General features: G+C 39.5%; 1 long non-coding RNA gene across 1 annotated transcript; it reads left to right on the top strand.

Annotated features, from left to right (window-relative positions):
* The first annotated feature begins 10111 nt into the window (after positions 1-10111).
* On the top strand, positions 10112-10458 carry LOC118749839. The gene is made up of 2 exons (XR_004994293.1): positions 10112-10227; positions 10298-10458. It is a non-coding gene; the product is annotated as an uncharacterized LOC118749839 (long non-coding RNA).
* The last annotated feature ends 9915 nt before the right edge of the window (positions 10459-20373 follow it).

Below are 20373 nucleotides of genomic sequence, written 5' to 3'. Positions count from 1 at the left end.
CAGTGTAAATGTAACTTGCTTACATTTTTGCTCGTTAACCTTTATTCGCCAGTTTGCGAGCCAATTGGCAACAGCTTCCATATGATTGCCTAGAAGCGCAGTTGCTTGTAGAGGACACTTGGAGCGACTGATTATGGCATCGGCAAAAGTAGACATTATCAGGCGGTCGTTTGTAGGAATATCCGCGGTGTATAAGACATACAGCATCGGACCAAGGACACTGCCTCGTGGTACTCCAGCTTCGATTACATGGGCTTCAGAGATGGTGGTGTTGCATCGAACTGCAAACTTTCGATTTTAAAGGTATGACTCAAGCAGTTTGTGTGTGCTTTGTACGAGTAGCATCTGTATTTTATACATAAGACCGTCTAGCCAAACGCGATCAAATGCCTGGGCTACGTCAAGAAATATTGCAGCGCAATATTCCCTCTTTTCAAACGCTGTTCGGATTTCGGTTGTTATGCGATTTACTTTCTCGATTGTTCCATGTTTTTCCCTGAAGCCAAATTGGTGAAGTGGTATTATGTTGCGGGCTTGCGGATGTGGGGAGATGCGCAGCATAAGAAGTTTTTCGAATAATTTCGACATACACGGTAGCAGGCTGATGGACCTATATGAAGATGGCTGCGTTTTGTCCTTACCGGGCTTTGGTATCATCACAATAGTCGACTTTTTCCATTGGTGAGGGAAATGACAATGTTTTGTGATTGCGTTAAATAGCATACAGATGCAGAGTACAGCACAATTTGGTAGCTCAATAATCATTTTTGGGCTATTAAGTGGTGGCCTGGGACCTTATTTGGTTGCAGTTCATCCTTAATTACTTTTGAAATTTCTGCAGGTACAAATTTCAGCGGCTCACATTTTGACATATTGGGTACGGGTGGTAGTTGAAAATCATTAGTTGCGGGGTTTGGCCTAAAAACATTTTTTAGATGATCAGCAAAGGTGTTTGCTTTTTCTGCGTCACTCCGAGCCTATTTGCCATTATGGTCCCGAACTGGCATTTCAGTCTCTATTGGCGCATTTAGATTTTCGTGTGCTTTCCATAACGAGTGCTTTGTGCTAGTCGGTGAGAGCTTTTGGATCTGCCGGTACTGTACGTACTGTTCCTCGTTCTTGAGGGCTCTCGCCAGTGTATGTATGGCTGCCTTGAACAGTTGGGCTGACTTCCAAAACGTCAATTGCATTGCATACGTACAAAGTTTAATGTTCCATAACGCCGAACTACAATTGGTTGACAATGTACACTTTTCCAAAACCCTCCGAAAAGTTATCGAAACGCATTAAGACACTTGCAAACGAGACGCCATTGACGGTGTTTGATAGAACTGTGGGCGACGTAGCTCTTTTGGTGAAGGAAACGTCAGGATTCGTTTGGGAGAGTACAAAGGCATTCTATACATTATAAGTATTTGTAAAAAAAATTTGTAGGCGTTTTGCACTTTTAGGTTGGTATGTATAAAATTTTGTTTTTGTGTCATTCAGGTATTTGGACACTGTGCGAAAATCCTGTTCGGAATAAATTTGAACTTTAGTTTCGCGAATATTTCCCTTAGATAGTGGGATAATATGAAACTTATTACTACCTATTAGCTGAGTGAATTTTTTAACAAGAGCGCTTGAATTCTCTTCTCTTATAAAAATCGGAGGAGGTTTGGCATTAGTAGCTTTTGCAACACCTTCAGGAATTTGGCTATTCACATCATCGGCATTGTCTTTTAGCAGTGCAAATCTATTCGTACTGACTTGCTGAGTTGAGTTTAGGCGGTTTATTTTTTCTTACTCCCCGTTGAATTTTCTCTGATTTAGGGCCGTTTGCACCATGTCTAGTTAATTCTAACTCCCAGTTAAACATCTTTATCGACGTTATCGACACCCATCATATAACATGTGATCGATAAAGCAGTTAACGTGCTTAACTGAAGGATGTACCTCCAGTTAGCGTTAACTAGAGATGGTGCAAACGGCCCTAAGTTTTCTTTTTATTGTAACATAGCGGTCCATTCCAGTCTGTATGGCCGCATTTTTAGTTGTTTCGTTTTTCAACTTTTCTTGCACTTTACCTTTGTTGCTAGTGTAAGTGCTTGCACTCAAGTCAATTTGTGCTTGTTCAGCAAGAATAGGCCGGGCTGTTGACATCGCAGTGCAGCCGGCGGGTACCGGTATGTTTGCTGTTGTTGGCGCGATTGAGGTAGTAAAAGATGTGACTGTACTAGTTGTTGTTGCAGCTGTGTTTGGGGATATGTTATCGCTTACCGAATTTGATGTAAGCGTTGGGCGTGAAATGTGATACGGCCCAGGTGAAGCGCACTCTTCACTCCAAGACATCGGAGTCGTCGATGGTAAGCTTGGAGGGCAAGTCCGCTGACTTGAATCTTGAGGAGGTTTGAGGGTGGTCGATGGATTGGGCTTTGCGCTTTCGCTGTCACTCTGGGACCGAATAGAGAAATATGCGTTGTTGCGTTGAACTGAGAGCCGGCGCTCATTTTGCTCGCGTTGCTTCTGGGCTCGGATTGCAGCTTGATTCATCGCTTTCTGTTTTTATCTGGTTTGTTTGTTTATTTATTTTATTTACTTTAATTTTTTTATTTTTTTCTTTTTTGTTTTATTAAATTAGCACAATATTTAGTGACTACGGAGCGAACTTAAAAACACGTCCGCACTCCTCGACGTTCTAAGTCGAATTTGCAATTAATAACTTGAATTTAATTATTAATTGGCAATTAATAACTTGAATTTTCGTATGATAAATTGTTTAACAAATTGCCTAAACAAAGGTCTAAGTTGGTTAAAAGGTTCTTAATTGCCAATAAGGTGCCTGTTTGAACATAGTCTTAGGCTTAAGGTCAACACAGGCCAGCACCGGGCGTCACAACTCCACCAATGGCGACCTTATATTCGGCCATAGTTTTTTTGTTTTGTTCATTGCCTTTCATTTTAGTTTTCATAGTTGGTTTTTAGTTTTCTTTCGATTTTCAGTTATTTTAAATTTTAAATTTAACGTTCTTTTTCAGCTCTTATTCTTGTCTGTGTTAACGGATTTCTTTTTTTTGAATTTTTGAATTTTTAATTGTGCGTCCGTCCGTTAAGACGTTTGACAAGGCATGACTTTTCTCTGATATGGCGCAGGGAACGGCCGTGAGGGCAAAAGCCCCGCCCAGCCGACATGACTAGCCACAGTGCACCCCATTGTGTCATGCCGCCTGCACTCACTATTGCTCCTAATGTATGCGTACCATAACAAACGATCACTTTTCAGGCTATTTGACACTTTGAGTTCGTTTGTTAAGTTAATTTGTTTTTTTTTGGCACACCCAATTTTGACACCAGATTTGTGGGTTCTTCGTTAAATAAAAAACGGCCAATTGGTAAAAAGGTGTTACACTTTATTTTACATTTTGGTGGAACAATATAAAAGTTTACTAATTTTAATTTAATGGTTAATGCCTTCTCTTTTAGGGTTGAATTATTGTGTCTGATCAGCGTTGTGTTAAGTATGTCCTGTCGTGCTATGTTCATTAAGCCCTATCATTTCCCGTCCTGATCACTAGATGTCACTGTCTCACATCTTTCCTGTCTTGATCGCTAGATGTCACTTGTACCGTGGGTACATAACTAAAAAAAAAACCCGCAGCTAAGTATGTTTTTATCATCAATTAAACATTTTTTTTTATCACTTCCGGTGTTTCTTTTCGGACACCCTGTTCTTCTCACTTAACACAGCTCCCAAAGATGAAACGAAATCTCCTTCATGGCATCTCCTGATCATATGATTACCGGTTATGTTTAGGTTGTCGATAAATCTGATTATTTTCCGGCTTAGGAATAACTTCCGGGATGACTATTCGTTCTTTTCGCTGGGAGTCTTCAAGTCGTCTACATCGTGGTCGTTCAAAGTATGGAAACATAAAAAAATAAAAGTATTTCTTTAATTTTTTTTTTTGTGAAAAGTTAATAAGGTAAGGTAAGAGATCCCCTAAAAAAAGTCATATAATATGTTTTGTGAAAGTGGTAGAAAAACGAGACCCGAATTTCCTCTAAGTGATAAATTTAACTCCCTTCCAGAAATGATTGAAAACCTTTAACTAAAGGAAATCACCATTAATCTGGACAGTGGGTTGGAAGTCTTATGCGGCCCTTAATTAAATTAATCGCGCATATGGTCAAGTCAGCCATCTGTACGTCCATCAAAATCCACAGCCTTGGTATTACAACGAACGCTGCATAAATTTTACTCCCGGTGGCGTATAAAATATATTAACTTTTTAAGATCCCTAGATGCTTGAAAATATTTGTATGCATATACCAGTGAATTGTTTTATGTTGAATTGTGAATTATGCTGGATTCAGTAATAGGGATCCGCGACCACTAAAAACCTAAATTGAAAGAGTTAAAACAAAAATTATATACATAAAGTTAGTTAACATTAAAGAATGTTACATTTATCTTCTCATACTTACCTTATTCCTATGCTTACCTTTTAAAATTAGAACTATTTTGAGTTGCTTTTATATATCTAATATAAAAATCAACACGTTGTTAAAGAATTTCTGAACTTAAGTTAGATTTTTATGATTTTCGCACTTACCTTTTGAACAATCGGTGAACCAATGGGTCGCAACTCCCGCAGTAGCACCAATGTTAATTGAAAAAAAGAAAATGAAATGAAACACAACCAAGTGTATTAGTAACAGCTATAATTTCAATTGGTTTTATTATCAAATAACTCAGTGGGTGTGCAATATGATTACCTTTGAATATGTATCACTGGATGATGGCTGAAGGCGTCCGGTCTCCTTGATAGCTCGAATGAAGTGAAAAAGTCCCGCTTTGACAAAGTTAAGTTTATCCGCCGGCAGCCAACTGCTCGGAGGGGAAACTTAACGAAATTATATTACAACGGGAAATAATACATGTATTGCTAACGGCGTAGCAATAAAGGTAGGCCGTATATATGCCAGAGTATGTTTGTGTGCTCGGCTCAAGTCAATGCACTTTTACATTACCTTTAAATTATTTAGTTTTGCATGAAGGCCTAAACATGCCGGCTTGCTATCAGCAACGTCGGTCGAGCGCTTCAGCCACCACGCCGGACTAAGTACTAAGAAGTAGAAAAACCAGTCTAAACATATGTAAAATAACAACTCATTTGAGAAAAAAAGATTATTATTGTTTCCAGTGGAAGGATGCCTCCAAGTTCCGGTGGTCCACGTCTTAGTTTCCTAGCTAATGAAAGGATAAAAGGAAAAAATACTAATAAAAAGGTATGGTTGAACATTTCAGAGCACAATTATTCATACAAAATTTCAAAATTCAGTTAAAAATTCATGTTTAAAGAAAATCAAAAATGGAATTTAAGAGCGACATACTCCTGAGAGCATCCATCCAAAAATGGTGCTTTGCGCGATAAAGGGACCAAACGTATTTGGGAGCATACCCGGCAGTATGATGTCTGGGTATACGTCGGCTCCCAATACTAAGCGAATCGGAGTAGACGTATAAAAGTTTGGATCCGCTAATCGTATGTGCGTATACGCTGTCGCTACTGATGGATCGACGCTACTAGTGGGGCTAACACGAACGTAATTTTTTATCATTGTGGCGTGGATAGCCAACCTGGTGTTCTGGCAGTGTTTTCCCCTCAGACGTAGTAGACAGCCACGTTGGGTTCCGAAATTTGAAACGTCAAGCCTGAGTTCTACCGCTAAATCTGTTGAAATTATCGAAGACGGAGAGCATACGTCGATTAACGCGCGTATAAGGTGCAGCCGTCCACGAGCTTCTACTTTTACCACGACCGTAGGAGCAATAGAGGTCACCGGTCGTAACGCTTGGGTTTCGCGTGCGAGTCGACCCGCTCGAAATGCAATGGGTAGCTGGCGAGGCCTCGTCTCCAGTCTACCCTGATCGCGATTGGGCCTGTCTGACTCCTCTCGCCTTTGCCGCAGGCGGAAAGGCCTAGTTTCCGCTCTGCGGTTCTGTCGGGCTGTTGACCGCGGTCGGAAAGGCCGTGTTTCCGATCCACGTTCCCGGCGTCGCTCGTGTGCTAACAGTGGTCGGAAAAGCCGAGTTTCCGATCCCCTGGTTATACTCGGGCGGAGAGCCCAAGTTTCCGGTGTGGATTCTGCTACTTCGTCTTCCGGGCGGAGGGGCCTGGTTTCATTTCCGTAGTCGGACGCGTTTATAGATAACACGCGTTCGGACTCGTCTCCACTGGCAACTTGCTCGCTCCACGGTCTCGGGTCAATCGGCTGAAGAGGTTCAAATTCATCTTCATTAGCAACTTGCTCGCTCCATGGTCTTGTATCGATTGGCTGAGGAGGTTCAGATTCGTCTTCACTGGCCACTTGCTCGCTCCATGGTCTTCCGTCGATCGGCTGAGGAGATTCGGATTCGTCGTTCATGTGCAGTGTTGTGTGGTGCTTTTCGCGACATCGACGGCATCTTTCTTCGCTCGTGCACTCGCCAGACCGATGTTTCATGGACAGACAGTTTCCGCAGAAGCGACCAATCAGCGCCTCCCTCAATCTCTCTTCGGGAGTTTTCCCGCGGAATGATGGACAGAGCCGTATCGGATGCATACCTTGGCATAAACGGCACGGTAGAGCAAAGCGGTTCGATTGTTGCTCTGCCTTCTTTCTCATCGAGGTGAAGCAAGTCATCGTTGATATCTGAAATCATCATTTTTCCCCTTTGTATATTTGGCTATATAGATATACGCACTTGTATATATACATATATTATGGTTGGGTGGCGAGTAGCAAAAAAAAACTTAATTATATGTGGTTATTATAAATTTCGTGATTAATATGTTCAGTTATTTTATGGTACGGGTGGTCTCATATATCACTGTTTTGTGATAGTGTGCATAATCTTGCATGACTTTTGCATAAAGAGTGTGGAGCACCTCATGTTTATGCATCGACACACTGTTATCGACTTTGATTTCTGTGCGGAACTTCGCTAAATCGCAAGTACTTATATATGTGCTTGGGATAAATTGAAATTTACGTTCTTATATTAGAAATGTGCTGAGTCAACACATATGAGTATTCATACCTACTCGGTACCTATTTAAAATATCCAGTACTTTTGACACTCGGCGTCGGACTATTAATATTATACACACTGTATTGAAATAAATAAGTCAATATATATATATATGTATTTATTTTTTTGTTAAGGAGCTATGTGCGGGACGCTTTGTGAATACTGAGTCAATAGCGCCTTTGGGGAGTGAAGAACAAAAATTAAATAAATGAGAGTCATTAGTTGTCGAAATTGTGAAGTTATCAACGTTTCGTTTTTATGTGAACCCTTATTATTCTTTTCAAAAATTGATGGGCCCGAAATTGTGCAACAAGTGGTTGAAGTGTGCTTATATTGCCCAGGTATAGTGCATTGTGTCGGTATCGGTTACCAACACCGGGGCTCTAGGTACCGAGTATTGGGGCAATTCTGCACATCACTATTTTTTAAATTGATACTTTCATTGATGTCAATTGCAGCCCATATAAGAATTTCCTCAATGACACAAGTGGGTACAATGAGGTAAGTTGCGTATTTTGGCTCATAGTATTTTAATTTGGTATTTTTTGTTTTTTCTTTACCTTCTACTTTCAGCTTCCATTAACTCCAATCCCATAGCAACTGAGGTGTCAACAATCTTTATCACCAAAAGCTCCGGCTATATGCAACCATTTCAAAATGATTTCCAAATTGATGTTCCATTGAAAATCCGGCGAAACGGAAGCCTTTACGTACAGGTGGTGCTAGCATTGAAAGGGGAGTCACTAGACTGGAGAACATTAAGACGGGACGGCCCAACGGTAGTACTTCCTACAAGAGGTGCAATCCCGTATTCCTCGGACTCAGACTAGTAAAACTGTCAAAAAATAAAAATTCGCTCAGAGCGAGAGAGTAACATTGGAAAGTACGGGATCGCTTTCTAGTAAAAAATGGTAACTTCTGTCAACTTCAACATAACCTCCAAATTTTGGTTGTAAATTTTTCCTTATTTGGTATGTAAACACAGCTCACACATGTAAATAACCAAAAATACTTTCAAATTCATTAGAATCCACTTAAACAAGTAATTAAATACTTTTCAACATGAATAAGCAGAGTGCACTTTTCTTTTGTTTACAATTTGGTTGCCAAACACACTACAGCTGATCGTTTGACACATTTACCAGAATTTACCAGCAAAAAGTTCTCGGACTAAAACTGGTAACTTCTGACAGAGAGAGAACCGTATTTACTTTCTTTTTTGTCCATAATGCCAATCTTTAAGACTGATTTATTTTTATGTTTTTTTTAATACACGTTTAAAAAATTTGGTACAAGTTACCAAAAATACCACCGAGTTGAAAGTAACATTTCATTATAAGCCTATTGGCATTGGAAAATTGCGTTTAATGCTAATGGTCGAACATACTATGCAAATGATGCAGACTATAGGATTCTCCCAGAAGGATATAGATGAATTAAAAGGTATAAAGGGTGACACGAACGCTTTCCTTCTCTGCGGTACTATATTTGTTGCCAGTGTGCATCTACTCTTTGACTTCCTATCGTTTAGGTATGACGTTATATTCCGGGGGAGAAAATATAGTATGAAGGTCTTTCAACGCGTACGACTCTTTGGTGTGCATTCTCGCAAATTGTGATATTTCTGTATTTACTGTACGAGAATACATCGATGTTAGTGCTCATCCCTGCAGGACTTGGTGTGCTTATAGAGTTATGGAAGTGCAAAAAAATATTGAAACTATAACTAGGCCTCACGGGCTTGCGAAGAATGCAGCCAAAAGATCTAGAAACAAGCAGAAGCACGAAAAGTTGTAAATTCACACATGTGCACTTTTATATGTGGAAAAGTGGAGCAGCTCGCTAGCGAATAAGTATCAATTAGGTGCTTAAAAGTGGCTCGCTACTTGATAAGCAGTGAAATGCATACTTCCACCGTGAAAACTGAAAACTGAGAAGCAGATTAAGTGAAACGTAAAACTTAGCCAATAAGCTATATTCGTACTTGTTTGCCAGCAACTTTATGCACAAAACGTTTAGGGCCTGTGCCAATTGATAGAAAAGTTCTATGGTGGAAAAACTTTTTACTATGGTGAGAAAATTTTACATTTCTGCTGTGCCAATTCGTAACTTTTTACTGCTGGAAATTTTTGACAGTTGCTTTGATGCACAAGAAGACTATCGAGTTTGCTATTTATAAAATGCAGCAATTATATAGAAAATATTTGCCTTTGATGATTTCAATCCTTCTGGAACTAAAATCCATGCATTTATTAGACCTTTTAGCAGTAATATTAAAAATAAAAACACGTCAAAACCGTCTGGTAAGTGTGTTCACAAAAATGTTTAAAACCGTGTACAATTGTTTCCAATAAAAACATATGTCGTTTTAGGGTATTATGTACATGCAAAAAGACGTTTATTCCAAAATACTAAGCAGCATTATGAACGGCGATAACAAGACTACAAAAATGTATCTTAGGTTGTCCTCTGCTTCGTTTCGAAAAATTGTAACTCACATTCCCAAAAAGCGCCACGGATGGTCAGTGGAGTACGAAGTCATTTGCTTAATAAAGTCTTCAAATTATTTATATTGTTCTTACTCACTTCCAGCCTTCGTTGCTGTTGGCGTTCTTTGAACTGAACCAAACATCCTTGTCAATGCGCTTTTCCAGAAGGATTCTGCGTTCTGAACTGCTCCCTGTAAAATAGTATTTTTAATTAAAAAAATACATAACGCCTTTTCATATGTAAATCTGAAATTAAATCTTACAAGTTATATAGCTTTTCTTTATTTTTTTTGCCGGCGGGACCATGTTCTTTTATTTCCACTAGCTTTTGTTTTCTTTAATTTATGTGTATACGTGCGTTGTTCGTTCTTCTTCTTGATAATGCTTGCTGTCAAATTTTTCACTAGCCCTGCCGTATCAAACATTTTTATTCACCTCATAGCTGTTAAAAATTTACTATCCAGAGAACTTTTCTATCAATTGGCACAGGCCCTGAGTTCAATTTTTCTCTTGGGCGCCGCTGCTATTACATACACGCGATGATGAGGTCATTTGATCTACGGCTATGACACGGGGTAACTCGGCATACCTATAGTGTGTGGCCAAAGGAGATTGCAGATACGCATCGAGTAGTGTTGCGAGTTCTAAATTGATTTCTTCGCCCGGTAACACAACTCGTATGCTGTATGTAGTAGAATTCTATATCGATATATCATTCCGTATATTTCTAAAAATGCTCGCGTTTTGATTGCAGAAAAGGGTTGCGCAGAATGACTCACTGGAATGTAGATCAGCAAGACCTCCGTATTAGGCAACATCCCTGGAGCGCGATTTGCAAGCGACTTCAAACACGTCTCGGAACTATTAAAAGGATGAGTTACTCTAATGCCCTGGGTAGGATAAATTTGCAGGTATGTGTAAACACTAAGCAATTAGTCTGCATGTATTTATGAGGATCTGGACCTAATCTCAGCACTGGGTTCAGATAAAGGCAGAATATTAATGTGGTTACTTAGTTTAAATAATAAAAACAGAGATGCTAAAGGCCAGCCCATATAATTACTTTGCCCACAGAATCCGTCCGATTATTGGGTTGAAAATTTTTAATTTAAGCCTATTTCTTATTCGGAATATGACATGAGTTTTCACTGATTATCAGTTACTCAGTAACTTGCCAGTAATCCAATTCTGTTGCAAGTGCTAACACCAGTATTGCCGTGTACCTCGATTTTTGTTTTAGCCGAATTTGTGCAGAATTATGAGGAAGTCGATTTAAAATACTCGTAAATAACTTAGTATTCTGATACGAAGTTTCAAAATAATAATGCTTTGAATACTTTGGGGCTGCTTTGTGCGTAAATATCGGATTATTACGTTTGACATGAGCATAAAAATGTCAGTACAGACTAGAAGTAGTAACAGGAAGTTCGTTTTTCGGAAATTGGAGCTGCTTTCAAAAGTCAGTAATTTGAAAGAGTAGGCCGATAGGTAGTGTTCGCAACTGCTACACTGTTTTTTATGGTTGCACTCTCCTTCTCATGCAAATCAATTATCCGTGAGACCTTACAGTTTCAGCTCTTTCTTTGAACATTACCTGAAGGTTTTACGTATAATGAGTAAATAATTTTCTTGATGAAAGGCCATAGTGGTGGATTATGTTAAATAAATTCGCGCTATGGTTGCGGCTTTTATGGCTTTTATGTGCGTGCCAACTCTTGTCATTTTCAGACTAATCGTTTTCAAAGAAGTTGGTCGACTACCAACTTTCGCTAAACCTTTTATTCAGCCAATCGCCCATGATGATTGTATCATGCACCATTCTCTATAAGATTACTTTCTCCTACTTTCCGTTGGTTCGTTTGTTAACAGTTTAAACTCGACAATTTTTTTTTCACGCAAAACTCAGTATTCAAAGTTTTTGATTAAGAGTGATTTGCAATAAGGTGCATTCCAAAGAAAAAGGCATCGAGTTATAACTTAAAATAAACTTGAATATTATAAGTTCGATTGTCGAGACTAGACTGGAGCTTTACTGGGCATGAATCACGTAACTTTGAAACGATAGTCGTTCAAAAGATACTGACAAAACGATGTTGTCAAAACACTGATTTATGCATTTGTGTTGCTGTTACGTGTTACTGTTACTGTTACGTGAAGCCAAACTGGAATCGAGTTGACGATATCGCACAAACGATCAAACAATATTTGATTTTTATGAAGTAAGACAATCTCGACACGATATCGTTCAGACGATTGTCGTCATACGTGATTCATGCCCTGGTCTATGAAACATATATATATGCGGTTTGCATGCGTTATTTTCAAGATGCCTGCCGTGAGAGCAGTAATGATTTATATTTGTATGCTGAAGTGGACGGTATTTGTTGCGAATTGTGGTTGTGGAATAAGTTGGGTTTTTATGAAGAGGAATCGTTGCTTGGTTGCGATTCGCTGTGTTGTTGATCACAGGGGGGTAGTAGAACCAACTAGACTACAGGTCTAGTAACCTGTCCTCTCCACTACTCTTGCCCTATTGTCTGCACCTAGATGGACGTTAACTACCCTTTCAAGTCCCCATTCGTTTGGCGACAGGTTATCTTCTTTGATGATCACGAGGTCTCCAATTTTCATATTGGCTTGCGGATGTCTCCATTTTGTTGCGTTTCTGCAATTCCGTGAGATATTCACTTTTCCACCGTTTGCAAAACGTGTGGTGTAGAGCCTTGAGCCTCTGCCATCGATTTACAATCGAGGCACGATTTTCAATTATTTATTTATTTAGCTATATAACATTTGTACAAAGTAAGACCCAGTCTTTTAGTAGTACATTTTCTTTTACAATATTTCTTCTGAACAAGCAACTTACAAACTAAATGAACTTAAACCTATTATTAGATACAGATATTATTAAACAAAAGAATTAGAGTACATTATAAACAAGAGTAAGTACTTAACTTAGTTGAATGTCAAAGAGAAGCTGAGAAGTTAAACGTAGAGACTGCAATTTTAAAACACCTTGCTTGCTTTATATTTTTAATGTCAGACGGTAGGGAGTTCCATAATTTTATGGTGCTAACAAAGAACATGCGTTCCGAAACTAAGTAAGGTGTTTTGGAGCAACGAGATTAAGAGTTCGGGGACATTGACCCAATTTAATTTTTTTATAAAGGTAAGATGGTTGACGGCAATATAATAATTTATGTAGATATAAGAGCGCACGTAATTTAAAGTACGCATTTAAATCTCTGCCTAGAATCTGTTGTGCAAAATGGGAGATATGGTCATACTTCCTTTTTTCAAACACGAATCTTGCCGCGTTATTTAGAGCAATTTGTAATTTATAAGTTGAAGCATCATCAATATTACAATATATGAGTGCCCTAACAAATTTCAATTTCGTTTGCTGTGGTAATTGGTAAGCATTATAGTATAGCTTTCTAAGGATATTGTAAATTTTACTAACTACGAAGTTAAGGTGGTCCACACATGACAATCTTGAGTTAATTTTGAATCCCAAGTTTGTTACAATACCATCATACTTAATACTTATTCCATCGAGTATTATCGGAGATGTACCGCTAAGGTCAAACCCAGATGGGGAAAGCGCGATTGCTTTCGTTTTTGACGGATTTAATTTTAAATTGTTTGCAACTGCCCAGTTAGAAATCCGAGACAGATCTTCGTTAAGCCTGGAGATCAAGTCTTCAACAAGACCAATGGGCCTTGACAGATACAGCTGGGTATCATCAGCGTAAAGGTGGATTGATGCGTTTTTACAACACTTCACTATATCGTTAATGAAGACACAGAACAATATGGGGCCCAAAATGGAACCCTGCGGCACACCTAATGTATTTGGCTTTAGACTTGAGTAATTGTTACCACAGTGAACTTGCTGTAGTCGACCCGTTAAGTAACTTTTTATTAGTTGTATAGAAAAAGCTCCAAACCTAAATTGACTACCTAGTTTACCTAATAATAAATTGTGGTCGATGGTGTCAAAAGCTTTTGTGAAATCAAGGAGTACTATCGTTGTCAAGTTATTTTTGTCTAAAGCTGGTCGTATGTCTTCAAAAATTTTCAGCATTTCTGTGGAGCAGCTGTGCTGACTTCTGAATCCCGATTGAACATCACTCAGTACACAGTTTTTGTTTAAGTGGGTGGTGATTTGTCGTGCTAAACATTTTTCGAAAACTTTCGAGAGTGCGGGTAATATGCTTATCGGTCTGAAGTGATCCGGGGAATTCGCACATTTAATTTTTGGAACTGGTATTATAATTGCTATTTTCCAGAGGGTAGGAAAAGTGGAGGATGTAAGGCAAAAGTTAATAATGTGCGTAAGTGATCGGATCGCGAAAGGAAGAATCATTTTAAAAAACTTTAGACTGATACCATCAACACCTGTAGCATTTGATTTGACAGCATAAACACACTCAGCTAAATCTTCATCCGTCGCACATTGGAATTGAAACACATTATCATCCACATATGAAGGTATAGAGGGCACACAAGCAGATGAAACTGAGTGGCTTGACGAGGGAAAATTGGCATTTAAAATTTCTGGATCTAAGTTACATGTGACATTGTCCTCACTAGAAAAACCAAACGTTTTGAGGTTTTTCCACAAAACTTTTGAGGGGAGGTTTTCATTGAGCTTATGTTGTAAGTATGCTCTTTTAGCATAACGTGTGCTTGCCATAACCTTATTCCTGGCTACTCGGTATATTTCCCACAGGTCAGAGCATCTATGGTTTTTCCAGCGTTTGTATGCTTTACTTCGCTCTTTAATTAATGACAAAATCTCACTGGTGAACCACGGCTTTTTGCTATTTTGAACCCTTACCTTCCTTAAAGGAACAAACTTATCAAATAACAGGCCAACTAGAGAATTAAAATGTTGTAACTTTTCGTCAGCTGTCGTAAATCTCCAACATGTATTCCAGTCAAGCAGATCTGCCTGCTTGAATAACTCACTTTGATTTACTCGCTTAAAGTCCCTAAAAAGCAGTTCTCTTGCTAATATTTGGCTATGAAAGTGGAACAGGAACAACATTTCATGGTCGGAGACGCCATCCATTGGTAGTTGATCAATGTGGTTGACATACTTAGAATCACTAACGCCAAACACATCTAAATGACTAGGTTTGCAGTGCGGAGCGAAGCGGGTTGCATATTTGTTTATAATAGTAATGCCTAGCGATAGGAAGTTGTTTATCAAACTTTTAGAGGAGTGGTCATTACATAGAAGGTCCACGTTTATATCACCACATACAACAATATGTTCATTGGAGATCGCAAAATCTGATAATTTATCAAAAATAACTGAAATGTCATTTCTCTTGCTTGGGGTATATATGCACGCAACAAGACACTTTGAACTGTTATTAAAGAACTCAATAAACAGATATTCTACTTCTTGAGAAGACTCCGATCTGCAGATTTCCTTCCATTTCATGCATTTCTTAAAGTAAAATGCAATGCCACCTCCTCGCATCTTAATCATTCTATCGCATCTTACTAACGAGTAGTCGCATAGGGCATCAATGTACTCTTTGAACCACGTTTCTGTAATACAGCTTAAGTCAATATTTAAGCTATTAAAAACAAAATTTAAATAATCAACTTTTCCGCCATTTAAGCTTTGAGCATTTAAACTACAAATATTAAACCCAGTGTAGCGATCTGATAAAAGTTTAAGAATCCCTCTTACATGATCTTTTCTAGCCAGCTCACATATTTCACTATACATTTTTAATAAGTGTTAAGGTGCGTATGCAAGGCGTGTTTACATTAACAGTCAGAAAAAATAACAATGAGACAGATATGACATAAAGAGAATAGATGTATGTTGATAAGTAGAAAAGCAAAAATACTAAATAAGGGAGAAATGTTGACAGGGTGACAATGCTAGTTACATACATTATCATAATAATTTTACATCTATTTACTTATAGCTGCAATACTCTCTATACTTTTTAAGTCTGATACTTTAACAGCGTCAGTTTGTGGATGACCTCTAACATATACATGCCCCAGAAATGAGAACGCTGATGTTAATCGTTTTTGCTTTTTAAGCTGCGTAGCAAAACGCATCAATTCACGATTTCTCTTTGTAAGGCACTCATGAATAAAGTTTCAACTTTACAATAACGGGAGCATCATTTTTATTATTTTTTGCTGGCAGCCGAAAGGCAGAGCGTACTGGTGTTAACTTCACTGCAAGCAGCTGACATAGTTGAGAGAAGCTGCTTGTTATGTTCTCGCCTTTCACGATAGGTAGGCCTCTGATGATGACATCGGAAGATATGAAGTTATTCTCATGCTCACTCATTTGTTAGCTTAGTAAGTGTACATCGCTGCGAAGCTTTTCTACCTTAGCACATTCAAGTTCGGTTTGAAGTAAACGCTCGTTGAAATGTTTTACCGCTGACTTTAGGTTTGCAATTTCTGCTGATAGCTCACCAACTCGTTCCAATATTCTCTCTTCGGATTCTCTTACCCTTTGTGTTAGCTGCTCAACTAGATACTCCTTATGAGATTCAAGGTGAGCATCTAGTTTCTCGAACCAACCATTAAGAGACGGAGTTGAACATTCAGCTCTTTGGAACTTACTCTGCAATAGTGGAGTTGTTTTTGGCGATGGAGACACTTTGCGCCCAGTGGTTCTTGTTGACATTTTTGACATGTTAACAAGAAAAGTTCAAGCAAATAAAAATTCACAAAGACTTAGAATTTGCAGCTTTATATATAGATGACCCAAAGTTGAACGAACTCGACACACCAGGATAGCTGATTCACTCACGGATATGATTGCGACAAATTGAGCAATTGATTTTCATCAGCGTCTATTTCTGGTGGAGCTAGTATGTTTCCACCGATTAAGAAGAGGCCTGGAGTCAGTGGCTCCAGTGATTTGATGAGGGACTCAGGGGTCGAGAGTTGAGACATGATTCAACTCTGCATAATAGGGTTGTAAATTCCTCAAACGTGTATTTGTGGTTGGGGAGCTGAGGCGGGAATGAAGTGCCACGAAAGCATTTGGTGAGCGTATTTCGCCAAAGTGTTATCGCGGGCGTCTTTTAAAAAGGCTTTTGTTTCGGCTCTCAGAGCTCTAGAAGCTATTGTCTGAATAGATATTTTTTGGACAGCCTCGCCGCGCAATGAACCTGGCACATGCTGCTAAGAACGACTGAGTGCTCAGGTCCGAAGTGGCTTCCAAATGGATTGCCTTTGTTGCGAAGCATACAAATAGGCAGACATATCCCTTTGACATGCGACAACCCCGGCCACTATAACTTTTTATGTCAAATGGACCTGCGAAGTCGACTCCCGCATTTGTAAACGCTCGTGAAAATGTCGTCCTTTCCTTGGGAAGAATTCCCATTAACTGAGTTTGCGCGTGTTTGCGATAAATCGTGCAAGCCTTACAGTTATGAATTGTGGACCTAATCAAGTTTTTGACCCTAGGTATCCAGTACTGTGTTCGAATCAAGCGCAGCATGAGCTGATTCTCACCATGCAGGGAAACTTTGTGAATAAACTGAACTATGATTCGGGACAAGGTGTAATTATAAGGCAGGATGATTGGGTGACGCTCGTTGTAGGCGACATCACGAGATGCTCCCAGCCGTCCACCTGTTCTCACTATACCGTCTTTATCGATGAATGGGGTAAGGGGCAATACATCACTTTTAGAACCTACTGATATTCCTGATGCTAATGCTGAATATTCCTAACCATAATGCTGCTTCTAGCAAACTATTACTAAGCGTTGGGTCGTTGCTTTAATTTCATCAGCTGAAATTAAACAAGATTTCGCTTGAAATGAAGCTTTGGTATTTGGACGGGTTCTTTAGGAGATTCTCATTACGTATGATAGCACTCTGAAAGCTCTTGGAAATTCAGAAAGCCTATCAAGAATATCAGTTTTACTATCCATTGTTGTTGTTATATGAACTTGTACCCTTTTTTCTTCAACGGTTGTGTTATAGTCTTTTCCTTGAGTGGGCCATTTTGAGTGGTCTTCTTGAAGCCAAGAAGGGCCCTCCCACCACAGGGAATTGTTTATTAACTCTTGCGCCGTAAGTCATCTGCTGGCTTAATCGGATGGGAATGACGTTGAGTCCACATGACGCCAGTTTTCTCTTCCCACCTTCTCAATTGTTTTGGTCACTCGATGGGCTACAGATGTTGACTATGAGCATGGAGGCGTGCGTATCCAGGCGAGCAAGATGGTCGAATCCGTCCACATCTGAGTTGTAAGATGGGCTAAGTTCAGATTATCCGAAATCGATTCCAAAGTTTCAGCCAATAGGACCGCTCCACAGAGTTCTAGGCGTGGTAAAGAAATCGTTTTAACTGGTGCTACTCTAGTTTTTGATAGTAGCAGGTTGATGAACACTTTGCTGTTTATTTCGACGCTCAAGTAAATAGATGCTGCGTATGCCTTCTCTGAGGCGTCACAAAATCCGTGAATTTCGATCTTGGCCACAGGGCAAAAGTGTACCCAACGCGGAATACGAATTCTTTCGATACTGCTGTAGCTTTCCCTAAAATTTTTCCAGCGGTCTAGGGTCGTAGGTGATACGGTTTCATACCACCCTGTTCCTTCCAACCATATATTCTGCATTAAAATTTTCGCTGTAATTACCACTCGTGCAAGCCATCCTAGAGGGTCGAATACTTTGGCAATAGCCGATAGTATTTGCCTTTTAGTATAGCTAACTTGTTCCTCTATTGGCTTGGCCGTAAAGTAAAAATTGTCAGAGTGGGCGTTCCACCTGATACTCAAAGCTTTGACTGTGCTGGTGTCTTCAAAGTCCAAGAAGTCTTCTTTCAGTAGAGGGGATTTTGGTATTCCCTTTAATATTTCATTGCAATTGGACGTCCATTTCCTCAAGGGGAACCCAGCTGACTACAGTGCAATTGTTATTTCGGTTTTTGCTTTGAGAGCGGATTCGATGGTGTGACCGCCTGTTAAAACATCGTCAACATACATGTAATTTCCTAATAATAATTCGTGACATATGTCCTAAAGTTTCGTACTCGGACAGTACCCTATTATTGTGTTTGTAGGCGTGGGTTCTTTGCTAGACGCGTCTCATTGCGAAAAAATTGAGAGCAAGCGCTCTTGAGAGAGGGTCCTAACCGCACGCTCCCTGGAAAATCTGTTTTCAATGGCAACGATACTGTATATTTTCCATCTTTGTTCCTTTTAGTTATGCGTTTGTAAAGGTCCTCGCAGTAAACTTCCTCTCTGTTGTATGTATGGTTCTTTGGGATATCCTCTAATTCCCAAAAATACGCTAATTGTTTATCTAGAGTGACTTCGTTGAAGAATGAAACGCATTTATTCGTTGGACCTGTTGCCTCAGTTTGACCGGTTAGTATCCAGCCGAATACAGTCTCTTGCGCAAGCAGGGTACCTAAAACATTCTTTTGTATGCCACTCAATATTATTTGGACGTAAATATCGCCGCCTAGTACAAGATCAACTTGCTCCTTTATGAAGAATCTCTTGTCAGCTAATACTAGATCCGGAAACGCTTGCTTTGTCATAGCATTTATTTGACAAGTTGGCAGATTTCCTGTAAGCTGTGGTAGAACCAGAGCAGTGGTATCTATTTTTATTAAAGGGTCAATCGGTGACCGCAACTGTATTAAACACGCTTGTTTTACTTGGCTGAAACGGTGTTGTTGATGCCTGACACCTGAGCGTTCAAACGTTTGGATGGTAGATTAATTCGGCGTTTAAGTCTTTCTGTTATGAATGAACATTCCGAACCGGAGTCTATTAGTGCAAGTGCTGAATAATTATTATTATTGAAGAAGATATTGACACGTGCCGTTCCTAATAGAACTCCCTTGTTCGTGTTGGCAAAACAGGACTTAACGTTATTAACCGGACTTCTATTTCCTTTTTCAGAGTTGCGTCTGGCCTGAGCTTGCGCAGAAGTTGACGGCGTATCATCTGAAAAATTTGGTTGTTGCCTTTGGTTCATGGCTGCTTTTGGCTGAGCTGCTTGATTATGCAGGAGCGTGTGGTGCCTTTGGTGACAGGTGGTGCAGTTAAATGAGCATGTACACCTTGACAAAGTATGTCCAAGGGATAAGCAGTTCAAGCAGCCATGATTCTCCTTAATGAAGGCTATTCTGTTTGACACCGTGAGTTCGAGAAATTTGTGGCATTTCGATAATTTGTGGTTACTGCTTTTGCAGAATTTGCACATGGTTTTGGCTACAGAAGCTTGAAATGCGCCAAGTCTTTTTTGCGGTGCTTTGGGGTCTTGGTATGTTTAATACCTACAATGCCCGAGACGGTTTCAATAGTTTGGAATCTGTTGGACAGAAATTTGTCCACATCCTCCCACTTGGATATTTCGTCTTGTTCTCGATCGTTTGTTCCCACAATGCTAAGGTACTTTCTGGCAACTTCGTTGAGCAGAGATAAGTAAATATTGCATCCCAGTTTGATATGTAAATTTTATGGCTTTTTAATGATGAGATGCAATTATTTATATCTCGCTGTAGTTTCTTAATCGAGATTCCGCACTCGTTTTCTACCGACTTTAAATTAAAAAGAATTTGTAACTGGGAGTTTACGAAAATACGTTTGTTCTCGTACCTATCAGTTAAATTTTTCCATGAAGTGGCAAATCCCTCGATGGTAAGTGGGCATTTTTGGACGATATGTTTGGCCTCCCCCTGTGTTTTTTGGTTGAGGTGGAATAATTTCTCAACCGGGGTAAGGCGCTTATTCAGTAAATATATGGCCGCAAACATGTCTCGGAATGTTGGCCAAGAGAGGTAGTCGCCTTTGAACACGTCCGT

This window comes from Rhagoletis pomonella, unplaced genomic scaffold, assembly GCF_013731165.1.
Source record: "Rhagoletis pomonella isolate Grant_MI unplaced genomic scaffold, Rhpom_1.0 Rhpom_scaffold_00065, whole genome shotgun sequence".
NCBI lineage: Eukaryota > Metazoa > Arthropoda > Insecta > Diptera > Tephritidae > Rhagoletis > Rhagoletis pomonella.
The sequence above is the reverse complement of the archived record's forward strand: the minus strand, read 5'-3'. Positions and strand labels throughout refer to the sequence as shown.